We start from the raw sequence: 14,080 nt of genomic DNA, 5'->3' as shown, positions 1-14,080 counted from the left end.
TATTTATAAATATCTATTGATTTATATATTTATAAATATCTATTGATTTATATATTTATTTATAAATATCTATTGATTTATATATTTATTTATAAATATCTATTGATTTATATATTTATTTATAAATATCTATTGATTTATATATTTATTTATAAATATCTATTGATGTATATATTTATTTATAAATATTTGTAAATAAATATATATTTATTTATATATTTTTATATAAATATATGTTTATATATTTGTATATAAATATATATATATTATATATATAATAATGAAAATGACTACTCTTTGAATGAGTGTGGGGGATAGGAGATATAAATAGCATTTGCAAGGCCTATTGTAATTAAACTTTCAGGTTTTTTTCCCCCAGTCAAAGAAACCTTCAGAATAAAACGAGGTGGTTTTGTTTTGTTTTTAAACAGGGTCTCACCCAGGCTGGAGTGCATTGGCATGATCATGGCTCACTGCAGTCTCAAGCTGCCTGCTTCCCTGGGCTCAGGTGATCCTCACACCTCAGCATTCTGAGTAGCTGCGAGTATAGGTGCATGCCACCATGCCTGGCTAATTTCTGTATTTTTTGGTAGATACAGGGTTTACTAGTCCATTCTCTGCTGCTCTAAAGAACTGCCTGGGGCTGGGTAGTTTATAAAGGGAAGTGGTTTAATTGGCTCACAGTTCCACACGGCTGGGGAGGCCTCAGGAAACTTATAATCATGGCAGAAGGGGAAGCAGACACGTCCTTCTTCACATGATGGCAGGAAGGAGAAGTGCTGAGCAAAGAGGAAAAGCCCCTTGTAAAACCATCAGATCTTGTGAGAGCTCACTGTCACAAGAACAGCAGCATGAGGCAAACTGCCCCCATTATTCAATTACCTCCCACCAGGTCCCTCCCACTCCACAAGGGGATTATAGGAACTGCAATTCAAGATGAGATTTGGGTGGGGACACAGCCAAACCATATCATGGGGTTTTGCCATGTTTCTCAGGCTGGTCTTGAACTTGTGATGCTCAAGCGATCCTCCCACCTCGGCCTCCCAAAGTGCTGGGATGACAGTTGTGGGCCACCATGTCTGGCCTAAGCTTCTTGAAAACAAAGATTATATTCCATCTCCCTTATACCTAAAAGCTCAGGTTCCTGTCTCTTAGGCAGTAGATCTCAGTTCTAAACCTTAAATGTGCTCATGAACCAAGTATTTGCCAGTTATTTACTCTATAATAACACCAATGAGTTCTTAAAATCTGGTTTTTTTTCTTTTACCACATTTTCTCTTGACATGATTATTTATAACTTACGTGCAAACTCCTTTCTCTTCTGTGGTCATTACAAAGGATAAAATGATAAAAGATCACTAAAGCAAACATTCTTCTTACTGTTAGCTTTGAACTCTGAAGTCCTCTTCAAGGAGTACTACAAAGATAAATTAAGATTTTGCACCCCCTGTTAGCAGAACTCGTCTTCAAAGTTGACCTCTGGAGGAGAGTAAAATAATTGAAAGCAAACTGAAGGAACTGAAAAGCGATGACCTTTTCCTGTCTTTCTGCAGTTAGCAACAATGCAGGGATGGCAGGAGAGGGCAACATGTACGCAGAACAGGCACCCAGATCTCTTTCTGGTGAGAGCTTCTGGGGTCCCTGCAGGTCAGATGATCTGGAGGGCAGGAGGGATGCGTGCTGAGAAGCCACATGGGAGGATGGGGGATGCAGAGGCTGAGCCCTCTCTCCCGACCCATTAGAGACTCTTTGGATGATGAAGATGAAGAAACTATCACAACAGGATTGATGTGGAGGTCAGCTAAGCCAGGTGTCCAGAATGTGTTCACAGAGCTGGCCTCTTGGGAATGCCCCAGACCTGGAATTATCTGTGGCTCGCCTAGATGCCCTGACTGTGCTGTAACGTGAGAGTGGAAGGGAGGTTTTAGAGTTACATTTATGTGGATATCAGCCTACTCTACTAAGTCAATGAAAAACTACCACCGAAAACCATGGCCTTGTGAAGAAAATAACGATGACTTGTCTGCCTAGCCTTCATTCTGTTTAATTTATTTTCACAGAACAATGCCTCCAGATCAGCTTTTGAAAACTCACCCGCAAATTGACATGACTATTTACCTGTTTGAATTTGGGTGAGTTTCTTTTTCAAAGTAGAAAACAAAAGTTAATTATCAAAATCTTTTAGACTGTGAGTCCAGAGATGAGAGGCTGTTTGTGCTGCTGAGCCACGTGATTACACGGATCTCTCTGAGGAGCATTTGTAGCTCCATGGATTTCTGGGGATTAAAACATACCTCGGTGGGGTATGGTGGCTCACGCCTGTAATCCCAGCACTTTGGGAGGCTGAGGCAGGCAGATCACTTGAGGTCAGGACTTCAAGACCAGCCTGGCCAACAGGGCAAAACCCCATCTCTAATAAAAATACAAAAATTAGCTGGGTGTGATGGAGGGCACCTGTAATTCCAGCTATTTGGGAGGCTGAGGTGGGAGAATTGCTTGAACCCTGGAGGCGGAGGTTACAGTGAGCCGCGATCATGCCACTGCACTCCAACAGTGGACCCTGGGGTCCATAAAGTATAAAAAAACAGGATATAATTTTTAATATAATTTTATTTTTTACAGATTGAAGATCTCACAGAATTTTGTGTACTTTACCTGTTTCCAAATTTTACAGATACCATGTGCGTATACATTTTCTTGCTCTTTCTTAGCTGTTCATCTTAGTTTCTTTAGTCTTACTTCATTTACTTTTTGCTTTTTATTTTTGAGACAAGGTCTCACTGTGTCACTCACCCAGGCCGAAGTGCAGTGGTGCAATCTCAGCTCACTGCAGCCTCTACCTATCAGGCTCAGGTGATCCTCACAACTCAGCCTCACAAGCCGCTGGGACTACAGGCACACACCACCACGCCCGGCTAATTTTTATTTTTTTGAGATGGAGTCTCACTCTGTCATCCAGGCTGGAGTACAGTGGCACGATCTCGGCTCACTGCAACCTCTGCCGCCCAAATTCAAGTGATTCTCCTGCCTCAGCCTCCCGAGTAGCTGGGACTACAGGCATGGACCACCATGCCTGGGTAATTTTTTTGTATTTTTAGTAGAAACAGGGTTTCACCAGGTTGGCCAGGCTGGTCTCGAACTCCTGACCTTAAATGATCTGCCCACCTCAGCCTCCCAAAGTGCTGGGATTACAGGCGTGAGCCACTGTGCCCAGCCTCATATTCTTTATGATCTTTTAAAAATATAAAACCATTCTCAGCTGGCAGGTGGGAGTTTGCTGTTCCCTGGCAAGAAGGCTCCAGCAAGTCCAGAGGCCTAGCTGCTTGTCCTGACTCTGCTCCCCCTGGTACCCAAAGGGCATCACTTCACCTACTGGGCTTGGAGCTTCTCGTCAGCAAAGTGTGTGTATGAGACTAGTTCACCATCAAGAATGCACAGCACAGGGGTGGAGAGTCTGCATTTTGTGGGGAGGGATCCAGGCTGATATTCTCTTTGACAATTCAACATAGAATCTTATTACACAGCAGGAATTAACTCAAGTACACCTTTCCTCTTCTTCCAGAAGTGGATTAGTCTACATGATTTATTTATTTTTAATTTAAATTTTTTTTTTTTAAGACAGTCTCGCTCAGTTGCCCAGGCTGGAGTGCAATGGCATGATCTTGGCTCATTGCAACCTCCACCTCCTGGATTTAAAAGATTTTCTCATCTCAGCCTCCAGAGTAGCTGGGATTACAGGCACCCGCCATCATGCCCGGCTAATTTTTGTATTTTTGTAGAGACTGGGTTTCACCATGTTGGCCAGGCTGGTCTTGAACTCCTGACCTCAGGTGATCCACCCACCTGGGCCTCCCAAAGTGCTGGGATTACAGGCATGAGCCACCTCGCCCAGCCTACATGATTTATTTTACTAATCCTGGACAGATGAGGTACCCTTTTCTAAACAAAATTTCTAGAGGGGATCATAAAAAACCTTTGCCGGCCGGGCGTGGTGGTTCACGCCTGTAATCCCAGCACTTTGGGAGGCTGAGGCGGGTGGATCACAAGGTCAGGAGATCCAGACCATCCTGGCTAACACAGTGAAACCCTGTCTCTACTAAAAATACAAAAAATTAGCCGGGCGAGGTGGCGGGCACCTGTAGTCCCAGCTACTCGGGAGGCTGAGGCAGGAGAATGGCGTGAACCCCGGGGGGTGGAGCCTGCAGTGAGCCGAGATTGCGCCACTGCACTCCAGCCTGGGCACAGAGCGAGACTCCGTCTCAAAAAAAAAAAAAAAAAACCTTTGCCTACCTTTCGGCTTTTGTTATTAGAGCACCATCTCTAGGAGAGGTTGTAAAAGAAAGGAGGATTTAGATCAAGTTGGGGACATTTGTAAAAATCGTGGATTTTTCCCTCAAAAACAATAAAATTGGCCAGGCTCAGTGGCTCACACCCATAATCCTAGCACTTTGGGAGGCCGAGGCAGGTGGATCACTTGAGGTCAGGAGTTTGAAATTAGCCTGACCAACACGGCAAAACCCCGTCTTTACAATACAAAAATTAGCCAGGCGTGGTGGTGCACATCTGTAATCCCAGCTACTTGGGAGGCAAGAGAATTGCCTGAACCCTGGAGGTGGAGGTTGCAGTGAGCCAAGATCATGCCACTCCACTGCACTCCAGCCTGGGCCACAGATCAAGACTCTGTCTCAAAAAAAAAAAAAAGAAGCCAATAAAATTCCTGTTGGTTTACAGAGAAGACATTGAAACAAGCTTACACAAATACCATTCCTGTGCTGTTTTTTAATAAAGATACATTTCACTCTATTTCAAAACATCTAAGTCAGACTGGTAAATTGGGAGCACCAATGCAGAATCCTTTCTGCAAATATGGCAGATTTAAAAAGCACTTAACACATAATACTTCTATTTATTTTTAGGTGGACAATCATGGACATTCCAAATTGAGACCCACAAGGGTTTATGACTACATTCTCAATGAGTGATGAGCCTGCCGGAAATACTAGGACTGACTCAGGACCAGTGAAAGAAGATACGCAAACCCAAGACGTGCATTTTCAGAAGGAACGCTTATGTCACTCAACAAACATTTGTTGAGTTTTCACTAGGTGTTAGGTGCTGTGCTAGTTAGAGATGCTGACCCTACCCAAGACAATGAAGCTCTCGTTTTCTCAGTCCAATTGATGAAAAGTTAAACATCAGCTCTAGAAATCGAGACTGAGAAGATGAGTTCATGTAACTGTCCCTAGATTAATTCTTATCTTCTTGGTCAGTGAGGCAGGGTCCTTGAAGTTAAAAGATACATTTTTTTTTCTTTTTTTGAGATGGAGTGTCACTTTTGTTGCCCAGGCTGGAGTGCAGTGGCACGATCTTGGCTCACTGCAATCTCCGCTTCCCAGGTTCAAGCAATTCTCCTGCCTCAGCCTCCTAAGTAGCTGGAATTACAGGTGCCTGCCACTACACCTGGCTAATTTTGTATTTTTAGTAAAGACAGGGTTTCACCATGTTGGCCAGGCTGGTCTCGAACTCCTGACCTCAAGTGATTCACCTGTGTCGGCCTCCCAAAGTGCGGGGATTACAGGTGTGAGCCACTGCTCCCGGCCCTAAAAGAAACACTTTTGAAAACATTAAATAGAACAGCACAGCACATAGAAGAAAGGTGTGGAAGATATTCGAGGGATAATAACTTGCAGTGATCTCATCTCAATGATGCCCACACATCAGTGACCAACCTTCGGCTCCCCTACCTTTGGATTATGTACACAAGAAGAAGTCAGCAAAGCAGTGATTTGAAGTGTCTTCCTCTAACACATAGAATGTTTTTTCTTTGCCTCAAAAACATCTAAGAGTTGAATCCACTTCACGAGGCTATCAAAGTTTTGAAACACTAACAGATATTTCTCAAAAGCAAATATTCCTGAAGAGTTCATGTTTCTTGCTTTTTGATCACTCCTTATTTAGACCAACTAAAGATCAAATGAGATAAATCTCTTTATATGTATATATATTTTTTATTATACTTTACATTCTAGGGTACGTGTGCACAACATGCAGTTTTGTTACATATGTATACATATGCCATGTTGGTGTGCTGCACCCATCAACTTGTCATTTGCATTAGGTATATCTCCCAATGCCACCCCTCCCCCCTCCCCCTACCCCACGACAGGCCCCGGTGTGCAACGCTCCAAATGAGATAAATCTCTTAAAGGTATGTTCCCTAACCACTGATTATTTCTCCACAAGCTGAGGTCATCTACCACCTGTGGGGCTTGAAATACCAAAATGAAAAAACTTCCCCAGGAATGAGCACCACACAAAATTTGCTGGGTAGCAGAAAGGTATGTGCAAAGACTTTCACTATTAAGCAACAGCTTAGACCCTTTTCTCTATCTTCTATTTCTGTTGCACAGTTCAAATTTTGGGGGGAAGAGTGTTCATAAATTCAAGAAACTTTTTGCCACTTCATCTTCAAGCTGATGTCTAGTTGTCATGAAATCAACCATATTAATTTCCAGGAACCCTCTTCAGGCAGAAGCTCTTCACTAAAAAGGTTATTAGTTAAAAATGGAGAATATGGGCATATCCTGTTCGATATCTTCAAACCTGGAATTGGTGGTCAGCTAGCAGTGGAGGAGAGCAGGGCAGGTGCTCCAACTGGACACAGGCTTGTTGAGCCGTGGGGTCCCTTAAAGAAGGAGTCAGAGGGTAGGGGAACCCTTTTTGGTTGTTTCCTCCTCTTGGCAACAAAACCTGGCTTAGCTTCCAGTGCTTCTTGTTCTTGAAGTTCCTTTGTAATAAACAGAATTCATCATCCAAGAAAATGGCCTATAAATGTCCAGCCATTGCATCAAATTCTGCATCAGAGGAGGAAGAGTGGACACCCCATAGAACTTTCTCCTCTGAGGCATCCCTCATCTCTGGCATGATGGCATCCTGGTGGCTAACCTGGCCTCTCACCACCCCGCACTGCCCAGCAGGCACAGGGTACAGGTTGATGGGCCAAGGAAGCCTCATGTCACCATGGCCATAGTCCCCACCAGGTGAGTCTGAGCCTAGGTCACTGCTGCTCTCAAGGTCCCAGTTGAGGTGGTCACCAGATTGTCTCAGCCTTCAGGATAAATGGTAGAAAGCTCTGCCCTAAAGGTTTCACAGAGGTCTCTAGAAGGCCCAGGTAATTGAAATGGAGTCACTTTTCCATCTCCACCTTTGTTTGTTTCTTTTTTCTTTTTTTTTTTTTTGAGACAGGGTATCACTTTGCTGCCCAGGCTGGAGTGCAATGACACAATCTCGGCTCACTGTAACTGGCTCATGCCTGTAATCCCAGCACTTTGGGAGGCCAAGGCGGGCGGATCACGAGGTCGGGAGATCAAGACCATTCGTTTTTTTGTTTTTTGTTTTTTTTTGAGACAGGGTCTCACTCTGTTGCCCAGGCTACAGTGCAGTGGCACCATCTCAGTTCACTGCAACCTCTGCCTCCCAGACTCAAGTGATCCTCCTGCCTTAGCTTTCTCAGTAGCTGGGACTACAGGCATGTGCCACTACATCTGGCTAATTTTTGTATTTTTTGTAGAGACGTGGTTTTGCCATGTCTCCCAAGCTTTCTCAAACTCTTGGACTCAAGCGAGCTGCCTACCTCAGCCTCCCAAAGCACTGGGATTACAGGCGTGAGTCACCAGGCCCAGCCTCCACCTTTGTTTCTAGTGGCCACTTTTAAGATGTTAGCAACAAGTGTCTTAACCTTTTAATGACATCTGTCTCATTTTTCCAGAGTTTTGGAAGGAAGCTAAGTACTTCATATTAATCAACCAGGCACAGACAGTGGCTGCCGACTGTGCTAACAGTGTTAATGACACTGTGGCAGTGGGTTGGTCAGGCCTGCTCGTGGGACTTGTGGAACGAGGGAAAACCTCCTTAAAGACACCAATGTGTTCCCCAAGGCCTTGGCCACCTGTGACCCCAACCTTTTCCTCACACACTAGGTTTGTACTTAACTGCACATCTTTTTACTGTGGTAAAATATACATAAAATAAAATCGACCATTTTAATTTTTTTTTTTTTTTTTTGAGATAGAGTCTCGCTCTGTTTCCCAGGCTGGAGTGCAGTGGCACCATCTTGGCTCACTGAAACCTCCACCTCCTGGGCTCAAGTGATTCTCCTGCCCCAGCCTCCCGAGTAGCTGGGATTACAGGCACCCGCCACCGTGCCCGGCTTATTTTTGTATTTTCAGTAGAGATGGGGTTTCACCATGTTGGCCAGGCTGGTCTCAAATTCCTCACCTCAGGTGATCTCCCTGCCTCGGCCCCCCAAAGTGCTGGGATTACAGACATGAGCCACCACGCCCAACCCATTTTAATTATTTTTAAAAATCCTTGAGCAGGAGCCATATTCATCTTCTCTGTATTGTTCCAATTTTAGTGTATACGATGCCGAAGGAAGCACCCTTTTTAATTATTTTAAGCAAGCACCTTTTTGAATGATTTTCAAGTGTACAGGTGAGTGTCAATAAATACATTCATGTTGTTGTGCAACCATCGCCACTACCCATCTCCAGGGCTTTTTCATCACACCAGACTGAAACTTTGCATCCGCTAATAACTCTCCATTCGTCCCTTCTCCCAACCTCTGGTAACTTCCATTTCATTTTCTGTTTCTATGAATTTGACTATTCTAGGACCCTTGTATAAATGGAATCATGCCAGGTTCATGCCTGTAATCCCAGCACTTTGGGAGGCCAAGGTGGGAGGATCACTTGAGTTCAGAAGTTGGAGACTAGTGTGGGCAACATAGTGAGACCCCATCTCTAAAACAAACAAACAAAAAACAAAACAAAAACCCACTAAAAGTCAGAATTGATTTTTAATCATTTTATTAGTTACTTCGAGTCCCTTATCTTTGCCCAATATTTTCACTCCATTTATAGTTTTTCCCACCCCATAGTTCTTTTTTTTTTTTTTTTGAGACAGTCTTGCTCTGTTGCCCAAGCTGGAGTGCAGTGTGCAGTGGCGCGATCTCGGCTCACTGCAACCTCCGCCTCCCAGGTTCAAGCAATTCTCCTGCCTTAGCCTCCTGAGTAGCTGGGACTACAGGTGTGTGCCACCACACCCAGCTAATTTTTTTTTTTTTTTCTGAGACGGAGTCTCGCTCTGTCACCAAGCTGGAGTGCAGTGGCGCAATCTTGGCTCACTGCAACCTCCACCTCCCGGGTTCAAGTGATTCTCCTGCCTCAGCCTCCCAAGTAGCTTGTACTACAGGCACACACCACCACACCCAGCTGATTTTTGTATGTTTTAGTAGAGATGGGGTTTCACCATGTTAGCCAGGATGGTCTTGATATCTTGACCTCGTGATCCACCCGCCTTGGCCTCCCAAAGTGCTGGGATTACAGATGTGAGCCACCACGCCCGGCCAATTTTTGTATTTTTAGTAGAGACGGGGTTTCACCATGTTGGCCAGGATGGTCTTGATCTCTTGACTTCGTGATCTACTACCTTGGCCTCCCAAAGTGCTGGGATTAGAGGCGTGAGTCACCACGCCTGGCCCCATGGTTATTCTTTGTACCATTAAGTTCAACCACTTTGACCTCTTTTCACTTCTCAAGCAATTACTTTCAAATGTCCATATCACTGTAACTTACTATATCTAGCTTAATCCTCCATCAGAACATCTCCTTTTCTACCAGGTAATGATCTCTGATAAGGAAAAGCACTAACAGGGAGCTGGGTTTCCACACTTCATAAATTGCCCAAGGAAGTCTTCCATCCCCCCTTGCTTTCCCACTAGGTGAATTCCTCAGAAGAAGCAACTTCAGAATGTCACTGCTTGCTGTCGGAGCTGTGCCACAACGGCTCTGAATTAGCCTGAGAAGCCTTGGTGAGGAAAAGCAAAGAAATCAGAATTGCAGGATAAGGCTTCTCCCAGAAGACTCTCAAGAAGTGTTCTTTCTATCTGTACAGATCAAAGTGTTTGGACACTGTGCAGAAGTCTCATGAAAAAACATGTAACTTTATCCTGAAGACATCTCAGCTTCCCTTGTTATGTGGATGATCAAGGGTGTCTGCAAGTCTGGGAAAAAGGGATAGAGGAGAATTAACAGCCAGTACTCCAGGGCCTGGCTTACTGATAGGGAAATGGCTATGATGACAGAGGAATCTGGGGAGGCAGGAGGAGCTTGACAGAAACAAATGGATGTCCCAAATAGGCTAGTTCATAATTTTTTTAAAGTTGAATATTAAAAAAATAAAACATGCAACTTAAAAATGCCATCAGAGCCGGGTGCAGTGGCTCACGCCTGTAATCCCAGCACTTTGGGAGGCTGAGACGGGCAGATTACGAGGTCAGGAGATCGAGACCATCCTGGCTAACACGGTGAAACCTTGTCTCTACTAAAAATACAAAAAAAAAAAAAATTAGCTGGGCATGGTGGCGGGCACCTGTAGTCCCAGCTAATTGGGAGGCTGAGGCAGGAGAATGGCGTGAACCCAGGAGGCGGAGCTTGCAGTGAGGGGAGATCACGCCACTGCACTCCAGCCTGGGCGGCAGAGTGAGACTTCATCTCAAAAACAAAAACAAAAAAAAACAAGCCATTGGATTAAATGTATTAAGGGAGTGGTTTGGAGGGAAAATGTGAACAAGTCGAATGAAACAGTTGGAAAAAATCAGAATGGTACTAGACAAGAAAGTTTTTTGTTTTTTGTTTTTTTGAGATGGAGTCTCGCTCTGTCACCCAGGCTACAGTGCAGTGGCATGATCTTGGTTCACTGCAACCTCTGACTCCCAGGTTCAAGCGACCCTCTTGCCTCAGCCTCTGGAGCAGCTGGGATTACAGGCACCTACCACCACACTTGGCTAATTTTTTGTATTTTTAGTACAGACAGGGTTTCACCATGTTGGCCAGGTTGAACTCCCGACCTCAAGTGATCCACTCACCTTGGCCTCCCAAAGTGCTGGAATTACAGGCATGAGCCACCACACCCAGCCATAGATAGGAAAGTTCTTACAGCTATTGGATACCACTTTACTTTGGTAAAGGGGGGTTAGTAACTGCTAAGAGGTAAGAAGGAGAGCTCTGACATACTAGTTAAATTCTGTTTCTCAGTTTGGGTGATGGTTAATATAAAAATTCACTAAGCTGGGCTGGGTGTGGTGGTTCATTCCTGTAATCCCAGCACTTTGGGAGGCCAAGGTGGGTGGATCATCTGAGGTCAGGAGTTTGAGACCAGCCATGCCAACATGGTGAAAACCCCGTCTTTACTAACAATACAAAAATTAGCGAGGTGTGGTGCCTGCAATCCCATCTACTCTGCTGAGACAGGAGAATAGCTTGCACCTGGGAGGTAGAGGTTGCAGTGAGCTGAGATTGTGCCACTGCACTCCAGCCTTGGCAACAGAGCAAGACTGTCGCAAAAAAAAAAAAAAATTCACTAAGCTGAATACTTTTGATATGTGCCTTTACGTATATCATATTTCAAAGGTAAGTTTACTGGAAAAAGCACTTCTGGAATGATAAAAATAAAGACCTCCAAAAATCCACACCTCTATAAGGGTAACAAAAACACAGGAAAAAATGACCAAAATCAACTTTTTCAGAACTCTGGAATTTAGCCAAAAGCTTGAAACATCACTAGCAGCCACTGAGGCAGAACAAGTTTGGAGGCCCCCAAAAACTCTATCTTCACAGAATTGTTATTACTTGACCTGTCCAACAGCTCTCTGAAAGGCTTCATTTTCAAGGTTTCTCTTTACTTGACTTGATTCAGAGCTGATGCTGCAAGAACAGCCTTTTCCCTAGGTTATTTGTTGAAAACAATCCATGGCAATTGTTTAATATGTGCAGCTGCCTGAGAAAATATCTGCAAATCATATATCTGCTAAGGAACTTGTATCTAGGCTATATAAAGAATTCTTACAACTCAATTTAAAAGTGGGTAAAGAATTTAAATAGACATTTCTAGCTGGGCATGGTGGCTCACGCTTATAATCCTAGTGCTTTGTAAGGCTGAGGCATGAAGATGGCTTGAGGCCAGGAGTTTGAGACCAGTATGGGAAACACAGCAAGACCCTGTCTCTACAAAAACATTTTTTACAAAATTAGCCAGGTGTAGTGGCATGTGCCTGTAGTCCTGGCTATTCAGGAGAATAAGGTGGGAGGATTGCTGGAGCCCAGGAGGTTGATGCTACAGTGAGCCTCTGCACTGCACTCATGCCACTGCACTCCAGGCTGGGTGGCAGAGGAAGACCCTGTCTTAAAAAATAAAATAAATAGACATCTCTCCAAAGATGTACAAACGTTCAAAAACACATGAGAAGGTGTTCAACATGATTAATCATTAGAGAATACAAATCAAAGTCACAGTGAGATACAGCTTCACATCCACTAGGATGACCGGTCTAATAAAGACAGGTCACAAGTGTTGGCAGGAATGTGGAGAAATTAGAACCCTTATACACTGCTGGTGGGGATATAAAATAGTCCTGAAAAACAATTTGGAAATTCCTCAAAAAGTTACACATAGAGTTACTATATCATCATCAATTCCATTCTTACATATATATCCCAGAGAACTGAAAACATACTCACACAAAAGCTTGTACACCAATGTTCACAGCATGATTCATAATAGTCAAAAAGTGGAAATGACCCAAATGTCCACAAATGTATGGATGGTTAAACAAATGTGGTTAAACATATGGAACACTATTTGGCAATATAACAAAGTAAAGTTCTGAATCATACTGAAACACAGATGAGCACTGAAGTCATTACACTTTCAGTACAGAAGACCATGTACTGAAATATCTGGAATACGTAAATCTACAGGAACAGAAAGTAGGTTTCCAGGGGCTTGGAGAAGGGAGTATGGAGAATGCCTGTAATAGGTATGTGTCTTCTTTTTGGAAGGATAAAAATGTCCTAAAATTAGATATTGGTGATATTCAATGCTGTGAATATATAAAACTACTCAATTGTACATTTTAAAGGATAAATTTTATAGTATGTGAACATCTCAGTAAAGCCATTTTTAAATTACTTTTATTTTTTACTTCTTTTTTTTTTTTGAGACAGAGTCTTGCTCTATCACCCAGACTGGAGTGCAGTGGCGTGATCTCAGCTCACTGCAACCTCCGCCTCTCAGTTCAAGCAATTCTCCTGCCTCAGCCTCCTGAGTAGCTGAGATTACAGGCACGTGCCACCATACCCAGCTAATTTTTGTATTTTTAGTAGAGACAGGGGTTTTACCATGTTGGCCAGGCTAGTCTCGAACTCCTGATCTCAAGTGATCCACCCACCTCAGCCTCCCAAGGTGTTGGGATTACAGGCATGAGCCACCATGCCCAGCCTCAGGAAAGCTATTATAAAACAAGAAAACTTACTTTAAAAATTCCTTCGTATCATTATTAATCACAATTACGCCCTACAAGGATAAGTCAGTTTTCCAAGGCATGGATAAAAGCCCCAGAAAACCAGGGACTTTATATGTTTTATAGAAGAGTATTTCCCCAATATGGAGTTCCAGAGCTGAAACAGTAGGTGGTCAATAAATATCCTTAAATGAATAAATATAGATTAAGAAAGTGTTCAGAACCCAGATTTTCTGATTCCAGGTTCACCCCTCCATAGTGGAGAAGTGGCGAGACAGTGACCTCATATATAAGGAGCAAGGTGCCCTGGCCAGGATGCCACTTACAGAATTGTTGCTGCCTAAAGGAAGGTCACGCTGCTTCCTGGGGAATGGACATGCTCTCTATAGGGACAGACACACTATTTGGCAGTGGGTAGCAATTGACAGAGCATCCTAGCAAAAAAAGACTCAGGTCTTGGAGGCAGGTCACCCCGGCCCGATTCCAGGCTCTGTCTGCTAATAGATGGGTTTATCTAATCTTTCTCAGCCTATATTTCCTCATCTGTGAATGCAGGTAATAATACTTGCCTCTTACCTCATAGGGATGTTGTAAGAAGTAAATTAGAAGCATATACCTAATGCATGTGGCTCATTTGGATAGTATCTGATAAACGTTTTAATTTACACTGATAATATCGAATGAACAAATAGGTTTCAAATATCTTTTTTTTTCTTTTTT

The 14,080-nt window shown here is 43.5% G+C and overlaps 1 protein-coding gene and 1 pseudogene across 4 annotated transcripts in view; both read right to left on the bottom strand.

Annotated features, from left to right (window-relative positions):
* PDZD2 (PDZ domain containing 2) overlaps positions 1-14,080 on the bottom strand; it is a 474,581-nt gene that overhangs the window by 271,905 nt on the left and 188,596 nt on the right. The gene's annotated exons all lie outside the window — the stretch shown is intronic.
* LOC116457209 (U6 spliceosomal RNA) lies at positions 8,342-8,440 on the bottom strand (annotated as a pseudogene).

This window comes from Hylobates moloch, unplaced genomic scaffold, assembly GCF_009828535.3.
Source record: "Hylobates moloch isolate HMO894 unplaced genomic scaffold, HMol_V3 SCAFFOLD_17, whole genome shotgun sequence".
NCBI lineage: Eukaryota > Metazoa > Chordata > Mammalia > Primates > Hylobatidae > Hylobates > Hylobates moloch.
This window is presented reverse-complemented; position numbering and strand designations above follow the sequence as displayed.